Below are 17,060 nucleotides of genomic sequence, written 5' to 3'. Positions count from 1 at the left end.
TACCAGTGAAACCAATATAACATCTCCACATTCACAAATATACATTTCTGACATTCAAAAACAAAACAAAAACAAATCAGCGACCAATATAGCCACCTTTCTTTGCAAGGACACTCAAAAGCCTGCCATCCATGGATTCTGTCAGTGTTTTGATCTGTTCACCATCAACATTGCGTGCAGCAGCAACCACAGCCTCCCAGACACTGTTCAGAGAGGTGTACTGTTTTCCCTCCTTGTAAATCTCACATTTGATGATGGACCACAGGTTCTCAATGGGGTTCAGATCAGGTGAACAAGGAGGCCATGTCATTAGTTTTTCTTCTTTTATACCCTTTCTTGCCAGCCACGCTGTGGAGTACTTGGACGCGTGTGATGGAGCATTGTCCTGCATGAAAATCATGTTTTTCTTGAAGGATGCAGACTTCTTCCTGTACCACTGCTTGAAGAAGGTGTCTTCCAGAAACTGGCAGTAGGACTGGGAGTTGAGCTTGACTCCATCCTCAACCCGAAAAGGCCCCACAAGCTCATCTTTGATGATACCAGCCCAAACCAGTACTCCACCTCCACCTTGCTGGCGTCTGAGTCGGACTGGAGCTCTCTGCCCTTTACCAATCCAGCCACGGGCCCATCCATCTGGCCCATCAAGACTCACTCTCATTTCATCAGTCCATAAAACCTTAGAAAAATCAGTCTTGAGATATTTCTTGGCCCAGTCTTGACGTTTCAGCTTGTGTGTCTTGTTCAGTGGTGGTCGTCTTTCAGCCTTTCTTACCTTGGCCATGTCTCTGAGTATTGCACACCTTGTGCTTTTGGGCACTCCAGTGATGTTGCAGCTCTGAAATATGGCCAAACTGGTGGCAAGTGGCATCTTGGCAGCTGCACGCTTGACTTTTCTCAGTTCATGGGCAGTTATTTTGCGCCTTGGTTTTTCCACACGCTTCTTGCGACCCTGTTGACTATTTTGAATGAAACGCTTGATTGTTCGATGATCACGCTTCAGAAGCTTTGCAATTTTGAGACTGCTGCATCCCTCTGCAAGATATCTCACTATTTTTGACTTTTCTGAGCCTGTCAAGTCCTTCTTTTGACCCATTTTGCCAAAGGAAAGGACGTTGCCTAATAATTATGCACACCTGATATAGGGTGTTGATGTCATTAGACCACACCCCTTCTCATTACAGAGATGCACACTGAAGAAGCTTCTCGGATGAGAGGTGAAACGTCTTCAAGCAACTTAAAGAAGTCCAGACGCTTTTCTTTGCAAGCTCCTTTGATCACCTAATATGCTTAATTGGTAGTAGGCTTTCGAGCCTATACAGCTTGGAGTAAGACAACATGCATGAAGAGGATGATGCGGACAAAATACTCATTTGCCTAATAATTCTGCACTCCCTGTAGTCCCAGAATGAGGCACATGCTCCTTTGTTGTGGCATTCATCTTGCATACAAATGACGGCACAGGACTTTCGGCCGATTTGCTATAACAACACGCACGTTAAGTGGTACTTGATTGTAATGGAGCAAATCTGAGTTAAGGCAAGTACGTAGTAGTGGAAAAAGGTTAAGAGTGTGTGGTGCAGACATGATCACTTATGCCTGAACATTATAAAAAAAAAGGCAAAGGTATATTATATATTATATATATATATATATATATATAAATGTATATTTTATGAAGTAAAGTGATCAAAAGTGGAAATTGAGGAGCACCATTTGAACATCCACAAATGTACATAAGATGTACTGGTTGAACCACAAAGGATGCATAGCCCACCTCCACAAATCTGCATATGATGGCTTCTGAGCTTGACAACAAAGCCAGCATTTTTTTTTAAGAAATCTGTGCTTACTCTTCTAAAGCTCCTTGAGGTTGAGAATACAACCCCCATGGGACTAAAGACGAGACAGTTTCTTGTGTCCCAGTAACCTATATTTGTTTATGAAATACTATATTTAGACTAGATTCACTTTCATTTGCAATGTTAATGAGTGGATCAACCCCCACATCACAACAGTCCTTTGCAGATTTGTCTGAGTTGTGTGTAGCATGTGCATTTGTAAAAGAAAAATGTGGCCATACTCAGTGACTTTAGAGTAAAATTGCATAGGTAAATGTTCATAAATCCCATCAGTGCTAGAAAAAAAACCATGATACTGTACCATCATAAGATGACAACAGAGACAACGGAAGGTACTCAGGATCACTGAGCATTAGTCAAAAGTAACACAAGTAACTGAGAGCAGCTCTAAATCTCACATGGACATGTGCTGTGTGGTTCAACAGAGTCAGCAGTGATGTGATAGGTAAAAGCCAAAGGGATACAGGGAAAAACTACTGAAGTTATTTTTTATTATTCATCCTCATGTATCTTTTCTCCAAGCCACATGTCCTGTGAAGTGCTGAAATACAGTATACAACATCTTCATCTTTTTAGGGAGCATTATTAAGTTGTTCCATTTATTTCTTTGTAAGAAAAGGCAATGAGGGGCGTAATATCTTCAAAAGACAATTTAATTTCTACTGTCAGCAAAGCCAGCATTGAGGTGTCTGTCACAGGCATAACATGCCAATAATCTTCCTTAGAACCTCCCATTCCCTGACCATGTTCAATCAATTTTCAAATTCCCACTGGCTACAGATAAAAACATTTGCCCCAGTCTAATGCCTTTCATTCATTTTAATGAGTTTCTGAGATGTGAGCATCTGTCTCCCCTAATTTCTCCTCCCCACACAGTTAACTTGTTTGGCAGCAAACAGCAAATGCCATTTTCAATACAACTTGATCTCATCTGGTGGCGAGAACAAGGCAAAAAAGCCCCATATTCTCAATATTTGGGTACACATCGAATATGATGTTTCAGGTCACTATACATTGTATATAGGCAACCTACATTAAATGTATTTCACTATACAGTCTCTAACTTTCACTTTCTGTAGCTCAGGACATAAAGCAGGTCACCTACTGATCGGAAGGTTGGTGGTTCGATCCCTGGCTCCTCCAATCTGTGTGTCAAGTATCCCTTGGCAAGATACTAACCCCAAGTTGCTCTCCGATACATCCACTGGAGTATGAATGTGTGTGAATATCGTTAGAAAGCACTCAGGTTAAAGAAAGGGCTGGTGTGATTGGGTGAGTGTGGCAAGTTATAGAGTGCTTTGAGTACGCCAGGAGAGTAGAAAAGCGCTATATAAGAATCAGTCCATTTACCACTTTCACTAGACTGGAGCAAGCTGCTGTTACAGCTTTTGATGTTTTAAACACATTGTTTTACCAGTACAGTGCGAGACCCAAAGAACCAGTAAGTAGAACATGTGTGTGAAGTATCTTCCCAAATAGATATTCCTGTATGAGGTGATTTTTTAAAATGCAACCACAGAAAGTTATCATGAAGTGGCAGATCAAAGTTACAGAGATGCTGAGGCAAAATTCACAAATCACAGCTTGTATTTCAAGATCATTCATGTTCCGTTTAGTCAAACTCTCGTTAATCATACGCATAATAACCACGAAACTGAAGAAGAGCAATACATTTTTGCATACAACATTCATTTTTATATCTATATGTGGAAATGGCTGCGTGTCACATTCTAAAACCAATGAAATGCCATATGTTGGCACCTAGTTGTTGTGCTTTGCCTCTGTTCATGCTCAAAAGGGTTGGACAAGGTCCAAGACTGCTGGGTGGGAAATCTGAATCAGGCCAGAAATCCAGTTTGATTCAAAGTTACTTCCAGATTCTTTGATACCTGTTTGGATTTAGGAAATAAATCTTAAAATCAGAACTTTTTGATTGGTTTTTGAGAACATTTTTCTTATTTCTTACTGTCATGTTCGAGTAAGAAACAGTCTTCCTAAAACTGGAGTCAGAAAACTCTAATGCCATTATTATCTAAAATGCAGTTGTGTAGCATTTGTTTTTCTTGACCTCACTGAGATTGCTGGGAAGTTTCTTTTAAATATCCCCTCTGGACTGGGAGGGTGATAAGGTGGATTGCCTCATCCATAGGTTGTTTATTTTGGTGTTATAGTTTGGGGGCTGTTTGGAGATCTTTTATCATTAATGTGAAAATTAGCTTTGGGCCTATGGGATTAAAAAATGTTTGGGAGAGCCAATTGATGTTCCACTGAAATTAGTATTTCTTACAAACACTGTGTATTAGTATTTCCTGATCATTTCAAACCACTTCAAGGTCACTTTAAATCATTCAACTGTAAATTGTAAATTGAAAGTGTATATTTATTTCTTGCTCTTCTTATATTTATTGTTGTCTTTTTGCACTTACAACCCAGTATCACAGCAAAGACGCATCAGTAAAGGCCTTTACACACCAAATGTGTAAAATCCTTGCAAGTATTTCATTCATTAAAAATATTTTTTGGACTCACCAATTCTTAATGCAGATGTTAACACTAACTGTGCAATTTTGCTGGACGGATTTGTGTCATTTATTTTTTCAAACAAAGCTCAATTTTCATATCCAAATAAACAGATCTGACCAATCAGGCCACTGCATTTTGCAACAAGTGGGCAAATACTTTCAAACATTCATATCGGTGCTCAATATAAAATGATATGGAAATGGTAAAATAATGCTATTTTACCTCAGGCACACACCTAGATACTGCTTCAGGTTAACCGGTTTTCTGAAATTAGTTCTTTGCCTCCTCAGATGTGGTTCTAACTCTGATAACAAAAGCTCAAATTGCCCCACTGACATCCTGAAATATGTAGGAAAGCATTCATGATACAGAATTTCCTCACAGGGATCAATATAAGTATACATTATTGTTATTATTAGATTCAACTCTTGGATCAAACCATGAAATTCTCCCTGCTGCTGCTTCCCATGAGAATTGGACAAACCAAGAATGTCTGTTTCTGTCTTTCCTTGCTTAGAAACATCAGAACCAACTCATCGTCTCTTGATGTTGACTTTATTTTTTCAAATGCAAAATGTTTAGTGTGTATATCCATGATGTTACACAACAACTTTGGATCAGAAATTATTCACAAATTTGTCTCACAACACACTGGTATTGCTCCTCAATAATATTAAAAAAAATTTTCTATGTGCATATTTTACAAATGTGTAGAGGATCTTAAAATACTGGTGAGTTGAAGCTAGTTGTTTGTACACTTGTGTGTGTGTGTGTGATTGTGTGTATGAGTGGGAGAGTGAAATTTGACCTTACCTTCACAATGAAGAACATCAGTAGAGGTGTGTAACATGATAGATGCAATCCCCTCACCGCAATGCCTACAGATTAGCCAGGCCTTTTTGACAGCCAGGTTTCTGTTGTAATGACTGTGTGGATTAATGAACCAGTTTAGCCATTCATCACATCAAAGAGAAAAAAGCTCTATGATCCACAGGCCAAGTTACAAAAAGAAATCAAAGCAACAGAAGCGCATCCACATCAATGTGTCAGACGTATAATAATGCAAACCTGATTTAGTTACACAGAATACAGGTTTTTATTGTAGGTTTAAAGGACATAATGAAACCTTATCCACTGATAGTAAAAGATCTTGTTAGTGGCCTAACAAAGCAACAAATTAAAGTTTTTATTCATGAACAGGTAAAAAAAATATTAAGAGCAAGCTGGGGGCAGATACTGTTGCATATTTTAAGCAATACGTTATAGAAAACATTCATAAACCTTTAAATGTTACCCCTCAGATAAGTTTTACAGTTTTTTCTGTTAAAACCTCTTTTATGTAGGTGTTCCAAAATAAATCCAAACAAGAGCTTGATGCAAATCTTACCCAAATACACTCTAGATGTGCCACGGCCCTGGGTCTCCTGACCCAGCGTTTTTAGTTCTTTGTGATTTTTGTATTATTGTACTTGTGTGTGATTTATTCTATGGCTTCTAGCTTTGATCCCTTGCCCTTCATGTCTCTCTGTGTCCCCTCTGTTCTGTGTAATTGTGTCTTTGCATGTTTGAGTTTCTTGTTTTCTGTCACTCTGCATTGTGCATTATGTTCTCATGGTTGGTCTTTTGTTACTCCCTCTAGTCTAGTTTCTTGTGTTCCAAGCTTAGTATTTCCCTCTGTGTATTTTTGGTTCTTAGACCTCTGCCTTATGGTTTATGTATCTGTGTTTCTTAGTTGCGGTCTCCACTGTGTCAAGCTCGCGTCTCTGTGTGATACTTCCTGTTTTACTTTGATGGTCCGTGTCTTATGTGAATGCGTCCTGCTTTGCTTGTCTCGTCAGTCCTGATTTCTCCCAGCTGTGCCCTCCTTCTGTGTCTCATTCCCCTCGTTACTTCCCAGTGTATTTAAACCCTGTGTTTCTCTGAGTCAGTGTTGTGTCGTCCCTCATGCTGTGTGTTTCTACCTGTAGCTCCCTGTGTTTTTTGTTAGTCTTCCCAGTTTAGATTTTGTAGAGTTTTTGTGTTCAGCAATAAAAGCTGCCATTTTGAGTTCAGTCCTGTCTCCAGTGAGTTTGCGTTTGGGTCCAATTCCTGCCGGCACACAGCCGAAACATGACAAGATGAGTTGCCAGTAATTTGGTATTAAGCGGTTAAGAGGCCATGACACACCAAGCGCTTTGCAAAAAAAGTGACATATTCTGAATGAATTTGAAAACAACACAAAGTTGACATCAAGCAGTAATGAGCTGGTTGTGATGTTTGATGTGATGTTTCTAAACAAGAAACAGATTCAGAGTTCACCCAGATCTCACGAGAAAACAGCAGCAAGAAATTCATGGTTTGATGCAGGAGTTGAAGCTGTATCATAAATTTTGTCCAAATTTCAGGATGCCAGTGGGACCACATCTGAGGAGGCAGAGAAATCATTTTAGAGATCCAGTTGACCAGCAGCGCCTAGCTGTGTGTCTGAGGTAAAATAGCATTATTTTACTGTATGTGTATTCAGGACCGGTGCACATTTTGAGCTACACTGCACTTGTTGCCAAATGCAGTGGTCTGATTGGTCAGATCTGTTTATTTAACAAATACTGAGCCTGGCTTAAAAAAAAGAAGTCACAAATAATCCAGTGAAATAATCACACAGATTTTATGCTTCACACACCAGTGTGTGTGAAGGTCATGAGGCAACCAGCAACTTTTTGGAAAAGGGAAGTGTAAATAGCATTTGATGTTGTCTTTTGGAAAGTAAAGTTTGGAAAGTAATTTTCATTGTTCTCTTGAAATTAATTTATTCATTAATTAAATTACAGCCTGTGATTGCACAGGGGCTAGACGCATCACTGGTGTCTTGGATATCATGACAAATTTCATTTCAGAACAGATGTGGTTTCTCGAATCAAACATTGGTCATAAATTGATCAGTAATGTCATGGAATTCTGAAATTGTGCCCCCTTAAGAACTGAATGCATGAAACCCCTGATTACAGAATACTCCCAGATTATCTTTTCTGCTACACAAGTTGAGAGCGTGCAGCTGTAATCACTAAAGAATGAGCACCACCACTGTGCAGCAAACACAGGGGACATCTGTCATTCAGATGAGGATAAATGTAGGTCACCCTTCCTTGTGTCTTTGCTGAGCAGGGCCTGATTAAAGCAGCAACCTATGACCTAAGGACTCACCCGACACTGCCAAGTTACACAACATTTTTTAATATATGCATATATATATGTGTTTATATATTTATTTTTTTATACCGCATGATTAGAAGTTCTTTCGAGAACTCTTGCCCTGTGCCTTGCAGACTCTTTCCACACTCTCACTCGGAGAGAATTGAAGAGATTGGATTACTCAACTGTCAGTCAATCATATGAGTGTTGATGCAATCACACCATGAAATGTCCCCAAACAGATGGCCAGTCACCACCACATGCGCACACCCCCACCCTCTGTCAGTAAAACACTCTAAGCTCCTTAGAATTTTTTTAACCATGCTTATCACTAATTTGTGTATTTTTGTGAAAGCAATCACAGTCATATTTCTGCACTGATGATGATGCTAACGACACCTCCTTTTGTTTATAAATTAACAGCTATCATTCCCATTAGTTTACATCTTTCACATCTCATGCAACAGATGAGAAATGCGCAAGCATGTCTTAATGAGTTCATGAATCCATGGCTGCGCTTAAGACAATAGCATGCCAGGGGGCTAAGTGCTGGGTGTATTTTGGGGCAGGGCGGCAACCCCAACGCTGGGCCCGACAGGCAGTGGAGGAGGAGGTTGAGCCAGAGCAGGTGTCTCGGCTGACATCTGCTTCAGTTCACTGGGGAAACACAAGCACCCTGCAGCTACAGCACTGACAGTGCCCTGGCTACATATGACCAAGGTAGAATCTTTCCACTTCTTCTTCTTGTTTTTGATTTATCATCCAGAGGATGTAGTCTCTTTTCCTTAAGAATTGTGTTTTTTTTCTCTCCTTTGTTTATATAACATTAATGATTCATGTGGTAAAATTAGACTGTTGTGTGAACATGTGACTTTGCACTGGATAATTTTTTCCCTACTTTTTCTTGCTTCTTACACTTTTCTATATTCTATGTTCAGTTTTTAAGCTTAATCCATGAGAAAAACAGGATGTATTTATGTCAGGGCATTAAGGGGATTCGACCCAGATCTCTTACAGACATTAAAGAAAGAAATCGTTGGATCTTCAGTCTCATGTAATATTGATGCTGTCGTGTTTACTCATCAACCCACTTTCCTCCTGAATCTAATCAAGCTGACAACACAAACCCACAAAGCTGTTGATTCAAAAGCGCTATCGATCCAAGTTTGGGTTCCATTGACCCAAGTGCATTTTTAAAGACTTTGTAGTGTAATCAAAGGCTCTGTGGACAGGCTCTCTTCTCTATGACCTGAGCTCTGCAGACATATATTATATTTTGCCCCTATAGGTCATATACAGCCCAGATTGCCTTATTCTGTGCATTTCTCATGATCAGACATTGATTTCCCCGTGTGCTTCTCAGACAATGGATGATGATGATAAGACTAGGATATCATGGCAAGTGTGGAGGAGGATGATCTGCTGAGACAGGTTTATGCTGAATTGAGGATGGGGAGGTGGAGATGGTGTTGGTGCTAGTGGGGGTGTCTGACAGCAGTATCTGATAGAAATTCTGAGCATGCACTGGGGTGATGGTGAATCCCAGTCCATATGCGTCCTGTAAATAAAAGAAGCATTATCGCAGTAATCTAACCTATTTCCAGAACTCCACATTTCATGAAAAATAAACATGCAGCAGTTCTGATCTCTGCTCTTTTGCATATATTTTATGATCAGGGCAATTTTAGTAAGCCCTGCCAGAAATTGCACTGACTTATTTTGCAGCTAGTACTGTATATGTTTTTCTCTTTCCAACGATTTGCTCTTTTGCCCTTGTGTTCGAGGCATAATTTTATTCTGCTCACACACTCTCCCGTTCCAGCCAAGAAATTGCCATTGTTTATCTCACAGCAGCCAATAAGCTCCTGTAAAAACAAAAATGTCAGGAGGTGAAATTGATCCTGGGTCATAGATGCTTTGTCCATTTTGACATATTTAGTCATCTTTCTGGGACTGGGGTATAGATGTCTGGGCAACACCTCCTGATCGTAGCCTGGGTTTATTGGCAGTAAACCTGCATGGTTGGATCTTTGAATGTGTCAGCTTACATTTGAGCATTTCATATTTAAAGAAGGTACATTAATATGTATGTGCATATATATTTATATATGTATCTTGATGGTAAAGACACTGAAAGGCCTTATTAGTGATGTAAACTTTCAAACAAGTCTAGTACCTCATTAACTTGTTAACATTACAATGAATCATCAATGGGGACAATCCCTGGATTTGTAAACTTGAAAAGTGGTGCTTTTTGTAGCCTTGTGATTTGGACTTTAAAGAGACCAGCACTCCACAAAGGTAATTGAATAGGCAAAACATTTTGTAACTGAATGTGTTGGTACAAAATCAAACCTTTTAAACCTTTGTACTGCTGCTAGGTCACCTGAGAATTATCTGAGGTAAGAGTTGGGTTTAGCTTTAGTCACAAACTAAATAGTCCAAACTGAAAAAACTTCAAAAACCATATCATGTTTCAAATCATGTCTGAAACAATTTGGAATGACAGTTTTTCTGACTTAACAGAAACCCTATACCTGTTTCCAGATGGATCATCAATGATCTTGGGGATGTTAAAAAGTTAAAAAAAGAATCAAAAGTGGGCATCAATTATCTCTATGAAATATTTTTATTAAGTACTGTCTTACTGACCACTCAAGACTAGATCTACCTGGCCAGTCAGCCTAACATATTTCACTGGATTGCAGAAGAAAACTGCAGCACCAAAACGGAAGCCAAGATGTTTTTTTTCCCTGTGAAATGATAGTGCTAACCTCTGAACAGATTATATTATTAAATAAACATAAAAATTTTTATTTTGCACCTACCTTGCATCTTAAGATGTGGAAGAAACACTACAAATCGGAACATAAATGGGAACATAAATTTACATTTTTGGCTGTCAAGAAGGACAAGTTACCCTAGAAAGTTGATTTTATTTATCTGAAGGCAGTGTTTTTAGAAGTTATGTTGAGGCCCAGTAATCAGCTCTAATGTATTATTGGAGAGACAAAAATTGACTTTTGCTATCCATTTTTGTACAGTAAAAGTCCAAAATTATTGTCTGTTTGTGGGAGAATCCCAGCTAGAGGGCTTTTGTACCAGCAGCTGTAGCCTCATAATTATCTGCATGACTGAGCGTTCATGCAACAAAATGCTGAAAATAAATGACTTAGTGGCACTCGAGATGGGTTGTATTAATCAATAAACACATTTATAATACATGTTTAGCCTTTTTTGACTGGGGATTCATGGCTTCTTTGTTTCTGTTGTTCTATTAAAAAATGCAAAGAATTTTTCAAACAGTGCAAAATTCTTGAAAGAGCAGTGTTATATATAATAGATGAACCTACATAACTGGGCTTGTGAGTATGGTATAAAGAAGTACATATTTTTTGCAGCTGCCAGGTGTGGAGCAGTTCACTGCACCATCCATATACTTAGTAAATACTGTTATAGGGGGTGTCTAACAGCCGTGTTTGTGGAGACACGGGTCCCTCCAGCCTGAAGTCACTGATGATCTGGCATCAGCCTGTCTGGGAACAGGATTAGTGGGTGAATATGGAGGTAAGGACTTGTAGATAGATCAGCGGCCACTAACTGAGCCACACATGCAAACAAGCGCATTATCAACAGGACTAATTTAGCTACATTACTGAGCACATGTCTGCAGTAGATCGATGTGCTGTTTAATTCCCTTCATGCAGATCCTAGAATAAGATGTGATTGGTACAAGAATATAAGTTATAGGTAAACTGATCAACTCGTATAGTAAACAGAGAATCCCTCTCATTGATGGTCGTATTCTGCAGCAATTGTCTTTGTGGAACAAATTTAGTCTATATTGGCAGCAGCTATTTAATCCAATAGAGCTTTACTTTTATGGCAATATTATTGCTCAGTCGCCTCCTGCATTTAAGATTTTGCTCAAGTCATTATCATTTTGTTGTTACAGAAAGTCCACATTAGCTTTAATCCTTCTTATGAGAAATCCAAATAACCGTCTAGCTGGGATATAGCTTAATTAGATGGGATACTGAACGCGTATACACCCTATCCTATTAAGTTCTGGATTTTGCAGTCTTTGTTAATTGAGTTCAAACATAAGCTTGTTTTGAATTCTGGTCAGACTAAGTGTATGCTGTTTCAATACATTTTTCAGCATTATTTTACGTAGTTATTATGTCAGCTATAAATGTAAATACAATTATGATTGTAGATAAAATGTAATGTAAAAAAAATTAAATTGCGTTAAAAGCAGTTTCTCAATGAATATATTCAAAAATCAATAACTAAACATTTCCTTTAGTTCTTTTTTTGGCTTTTTCTTAAAATTTCATCCCTAATAAAGCAATGTAATTATTATCCCATCTAGACCCAAATGTGAAATACTACTAACTGTGTTTAGTCTCTGTTTTGGCCTCCAGCAACACTGTTTAATGGATTGGTTTTATTGTGCAATGCTCCTGCTCAGAGCCTATGCACAGCTTTGCAGGCTGTTGCCTATATGGTGGAGTTGTTTAATGTCACCAGGCAACAAAATGTGAAATACGCAGTCTGTGGGCTACTGTAGTCTTGTTTGTGCTGCTCTTGGGTTTTCAGCCAGTTTTGGAAATAGAAATTATAATATATAAAGACTTTCTCTATAGTGAAGTGAAACCTAATGTCAAAAACAATAGACACTGTGGATATTGTTTCTCGGGGTGTTTCTAGAGAGTTTATCCAATGTTGTCCATCCAACTTGCAAAGTTAAACCAGAAATACTGTGAAAACATACTTAACTGTACTGTGAAATAATTTTTGATTTTTGCTGGACATCAAAACTTGCATCCAGAGATTTAAAAAATGACGTGATGTGTACCTCCAGAGGTAGGTCCGTTTGACCTTTGACCCTTGTAGGATCAACCTACAAGGGTCTCCTCTAACCTGTTTAAACTGGGAGAAGGTCATGTCCCTTAGAGACACATGGTGGTTACAACCTTGACCTTGTGTAACACAGCCACCTCATCTGAATGCCTTGATGTATATTTAGGTGTGTTTCAACAGTTATTTGCTTTTGGGTCATCACCAAAGAATGCACTAAGTGAAGTTTGTCATCAAAGTGTTTTCAAAATCTTTTGAGTGCACAAGAGGAAGGATGAAAGAGGAAGGTTAAATGGGGGATGAAAAATGCCATTAGCAAAGCCTGTTTAAGGATGGAGCTCCATAGCTGATACACACACACACACACACACACACACACATGCATGGCTGTAAATACACATGCACAATGCCCTTCCGGCAGGCATATATTCAGGAGATTTAGTTCCTTTTGAATATGTAATGAGTTTAACATGCATGATGAGCCGCTGGTTGATTCCTGGTGAAGCAGCTGTGATCCACACAGCACATTCAGGATTATCTGCCACCAAAGATAACGACAAGAACAAAGCCAGGGAGAGCGCTGCAGGCAGAGGAAGCCCTCGCTCTTCAGCAGCGAGTCCCTCATGGCTTATTTGATTGGAGAATTTCCCCCACATTACCTTTGCATGCCTCTAGGCTGGGGTCCCCTTTTGGGGGTGGGCAGCCTTGGGGGAGGCAATGTTGGCTGTGGAGGCAACAAAGCATTAGCAAATATTGTTCTTTGAATGATTCTGTTAAAAATAGAACAAAACTTCTTAGAGCTCTGCTTTCCATCAATTCAATCCACCCAATAGACTGAAGAGCCATGCAGCTCAATAGTATGTAATCTGTAGAGAGGTCTTTGGGAATTTAGTTTAATTCTATAGTAGTAGCCAGATTCTACCTATCTAACAGACCTACAATCTCATCTGCAACATGTGTGCTTTGATTGAGATGTGCATGTTAGCAAAAAAGCAACTGTGCAAAAAGTTACAGCTCTCATATATGTTCAGGGTCCTGCAACATACCTGGTTCCACAGTATTCTAACCTTCCCTAATAATGTCATCAAGCATTAGTATTATATATGTTGGCACTGTTTGGTGTTGCGCATAGACAGTAACATATTAACTATTGTTTTGTGTTTAGTGTTGATTATTTTGTATTGTTGGCTCTAGTACCTAAGGTACCAGACTCCCATTGATCACCCTGATCAATTATCTTGAAGATGAAGATGAAGTGTTTTAAGTGGGCAGTTATTGTAGAAAAGCATAACTTCCATTCCATTGACTATTTTTAGTCCCTATAACACAAAAAAGAGACACATCAGTCAACAATAATTTATGATGGCTAATTCTGGCATTTAGATAATGCAAGGATAACTGCTGGCCTACAAAACACATTTCATAAACTCAACTGTTGTGTACTTTTTTACTATTAGTTTAATAGTTTTAGCCTTAACCTATAATATAATACGCATCCATCCATTCTCCAGTTAGAGAGAGGCTGGTTACACCTTGGACAGGTCACCAGTCTGTTGCAGGGCTAAAACATAGAAACCTATCCCCACTAACTGCATGTCTTTGGACTGCGGGAGGAAGCCGGAGCACCCAGAGAGAACCCACACAAATACGGGGAGAACACGCAAACTCCACAAAGAAAGAATGTTACATAGACTATCATAGTCCACTTGTAAATCAGATCCAAAGTAGCGAGTATGGAATAAAAGAGTTATTATAAAGCCATACATCTGAAGCAATAATGTTTGTAATAAAGCTACCTTTCAAAAATGTAATAACATGAATCAATATTTTAACACTCTGTACACTTTATTACATATCTCCGTACAGTTTTTATACATATTTCCATACATTGTTACCTGTATATATGAACTTTAGTTGGTTATGTATATAGGATTACTTTGTGTCTTCCTTTTATATTTCATATTCCCCTTGCTATAAGAGCTGTGTAACACCCAAATTTCTAATTCATGGGCTAAGAAAAGTCTATTCTATTCTATTAAAAATATTAGTCACTGTAAATTTTGTATTTAAAAGAAAATCCATAAAAAATGAAGACAGGAAATTCCGTGCACTTCCTGGTACTTTACAATGTATTCTTACAGATTTTTATTCAGTTTACTTAGGATGCCATTACTGATCAGACTGGACCTACAGTGAGCCTAGCTTTCCTCTTGTGCACGCATCATTTCATTTATTTATTGACTAGTAAATAGTAAAATGTAGATGCATTTATTATGGAATCCAGGAGTGGATAAATAAATGTGGAGTACAGGAGGTGTCACTCCCTGGTTTCAGATTTCTACTTTCATGTCTACTCTGCAGATAATGAAGTACAGTATTTCTCCTTGTATTGTGGAACAAAAAGAAGGTAGGGTGTCCTTAAAACCTTTTGTAGTGCTAAAACGTACAGTGCCAAACAGGTGACAGGTTATTGTGCTCCAAAGGCTTTTAAAAACTGCTTCTACACAATGCTGTTGTTGTTGCTGTGCACATAGTAACACAGTAACTCTTAAAAATATGGAATATTGGAATTTCAAAATTTTTGTGAAAAATATAAACTCCATACAAAAAAACAGTTTCAAATATTAACAAAAAATCTGACATTTTTGATTTGCCCATAAACCATTAGCAGAAATTTTAAATATGCAATTAAAAAAATCTGGTACTGGTAAAGGGAAAAAGTCATGAAAATGGAATGATTGGGAAACTATAACCTTCAAAGCGACATAGGAGAAAAGAGAAAGTCATATTTCCATCATGTTTTCTGCATCTCTCATATTCTGTTCTCTCTTTTTTTTAACATTTCAGGTTTGAGTGGCACTTCATTTATATCATTGCATCCCCTTTTCCTGCTGTGGTTTGATTGCACCTGACTGAGCACCACTCTAGCACCAATTAGTGCCGCCAGCTGTTTTTCTTGATGAATCAATCCCTAATATAAAAACACTGGGTAGAAACATGAATTCAGTTCAGTTTGTTTCTGCAGATTCTTTATTTGGCTGGAAAGCTAACTGATCTGAGTAGTAAAGTGATTTATACATATACTTCATCAGTGCAAATATTTCATATGGACAATTAGAATTCTGGGTCAAGACCCAGAAATATTAACTCCATCCCATTGAATGTCACATGGAAATTGCTTCAGTGATAACAGCACATCATATATTAACTGCAAAAGGCCTATACAGAAGTAACATCATCCTTTCATTCCCCTGCCCCTGCACTTCTTACCACAAGCCTTCTAAAAGTTTAATGGTTCTGCAGGTGCTCTCTTTTTCTGCTGGAGTCTCTCATTTTAACCTCAAGCCATTGTGGTGTAAGATGATCGGTGCAGAAGTCATTGAGAGTCCCAGCGTTTAACTTGAGAGAGACCTTATTAGAGGCAATTCAGTGTGCTTCTTTTCAGAACCACTGACACCTCAAGCAGCAGCCGCTCACTAAGGTTGTCCAAAGTTGAGGCGGCTGTTTCTGAAGAAGTGTATTTTTTTGTCACAAGTGTCTGAGATGGGAGTTTCTTGACTGACATGATGACGACCACTAAAACTAATGACTTGGCTTTTGGCTCGTATCTCCAGATGAGGCTCTTGACAGTGGCAGCGGTCGGGTAGATTTGTGTAAAATGATCCTCAACTTGACAACAGCACGCCAAAGGAATACTAAGCTCATAAAGTTATAAAAAGCCTGAATTCTTTATCAGTTACCAGTGGTTATTTTACTATTCCCTGTAGCTGTAATGGCTCAGGGAAGCCAGTGGATAAATTGTACTCTATTGAAATAGGAAAGTGCATGAAATAGAATATCTGTGTTACACTTTTTTGTTCTAGAAATGAAATGAGGCTTGTTCTATTTTCCCTCTTCGTTTTCTGTGGCATCTTTAAACAAGATCTCCAGCGGCGGGTGAGGGGGAGTTTCAGTATTCAGCCTTCTCTTGCTTCCAGTCTCCTGCTGGACTTGAATAACACAGTGACCTAGTTAGGAGGGAGCTGATGATCTCCCCCCACCTTGTCACCAGTGGAGACTAACGGATGAAATAATTTCCTTCTGTACGTGATGCCTGAAACAGAGCTTTCATCCAAAAAAGAGTGGACCCAGGCTTAGCCCAGACTTGTGTGACACACAGCGCCTGTCTTATCAATGCAAATGATCCGGCTCCCTGGTGATTTTGGCACTGAGACCTGGCAAAAAAACAAAACCCCCCCAAAAAAGCCCTCTGCTCATCTGGCCCCAGCTTTTCTCTGGACAGAGCGAAAAACCTGCCAAGTGGGGGAGGCTTCAACTTGCTACAGTCAAGTGGTGTTGGCAACCAATTAATGGGAGCAAAAGGGTATAAAAAAGCACCTTGCACGGCGCTTTTCTCAGGCTCCCGTTTCCATGGGCACAAGCTCTCCAGGGGAGCTGGTGTCAGATCGTAACAGGTAGCTACACAACGGTGCAAACTCCTCTGAGGTCAATTATGCCTTTGGAGGAGTTTTCTTCATTTATCAGCTGCAAACTTTGTGACTTGAGGGCTGCAGGAATGTGTGATTTTGCAGTTTACCTTCAGGTCTGGTGTGAGGGCAGACACTGCTTGAGGCTTGTATTTTTTCGCCCCCTCTCCTCTCTGAGAGA

General features: G+C 39.1%; 1 protein-coding gene across 1 annotated transcript in view; it reads left to right on the top strand.

The window, feature by feature from the left end:
- The first annotated feature begins 8,181 nt into the window (after window positions 1-8,181).
- tnc (tenascin C) overlaps window positions 8,182-17,060 on the top strand; it is a 117,860-nt gene continuing 108,981 nt past the window's right edge. The window contains exon 1 of the mRNA XM_042227861.1: window positions 8,182-8,270. The gene's annotated coding sequence lies outside the window, so the exon portion shown is untranslated. The remainder of the gene's footprint in view (window positions 8,271-17,060) is intronic.

This window comes from Haplochromis burtoni, unplaced genomic scaffold (assembly GCF_018398535.1).
Source record: "Haplochromis burtoni strain Fernald_Lab_line unplaced genomic scaffold, NCSU_Asbu1 Contig_286, whole genome shotgun sequence".
Classification (NCBI taxonomy): domain Eukaryota; kingdom Metazoa; phylum Chordata; class Actinopteri; order Cichliformes; family Cichlidae; genus Haplochromis; species Haplochromis burtoni.
Note: the sequence above shows the minus strand (reverse complement) of the source record. Positions and strands in the feature narration are given on the sequence as shown.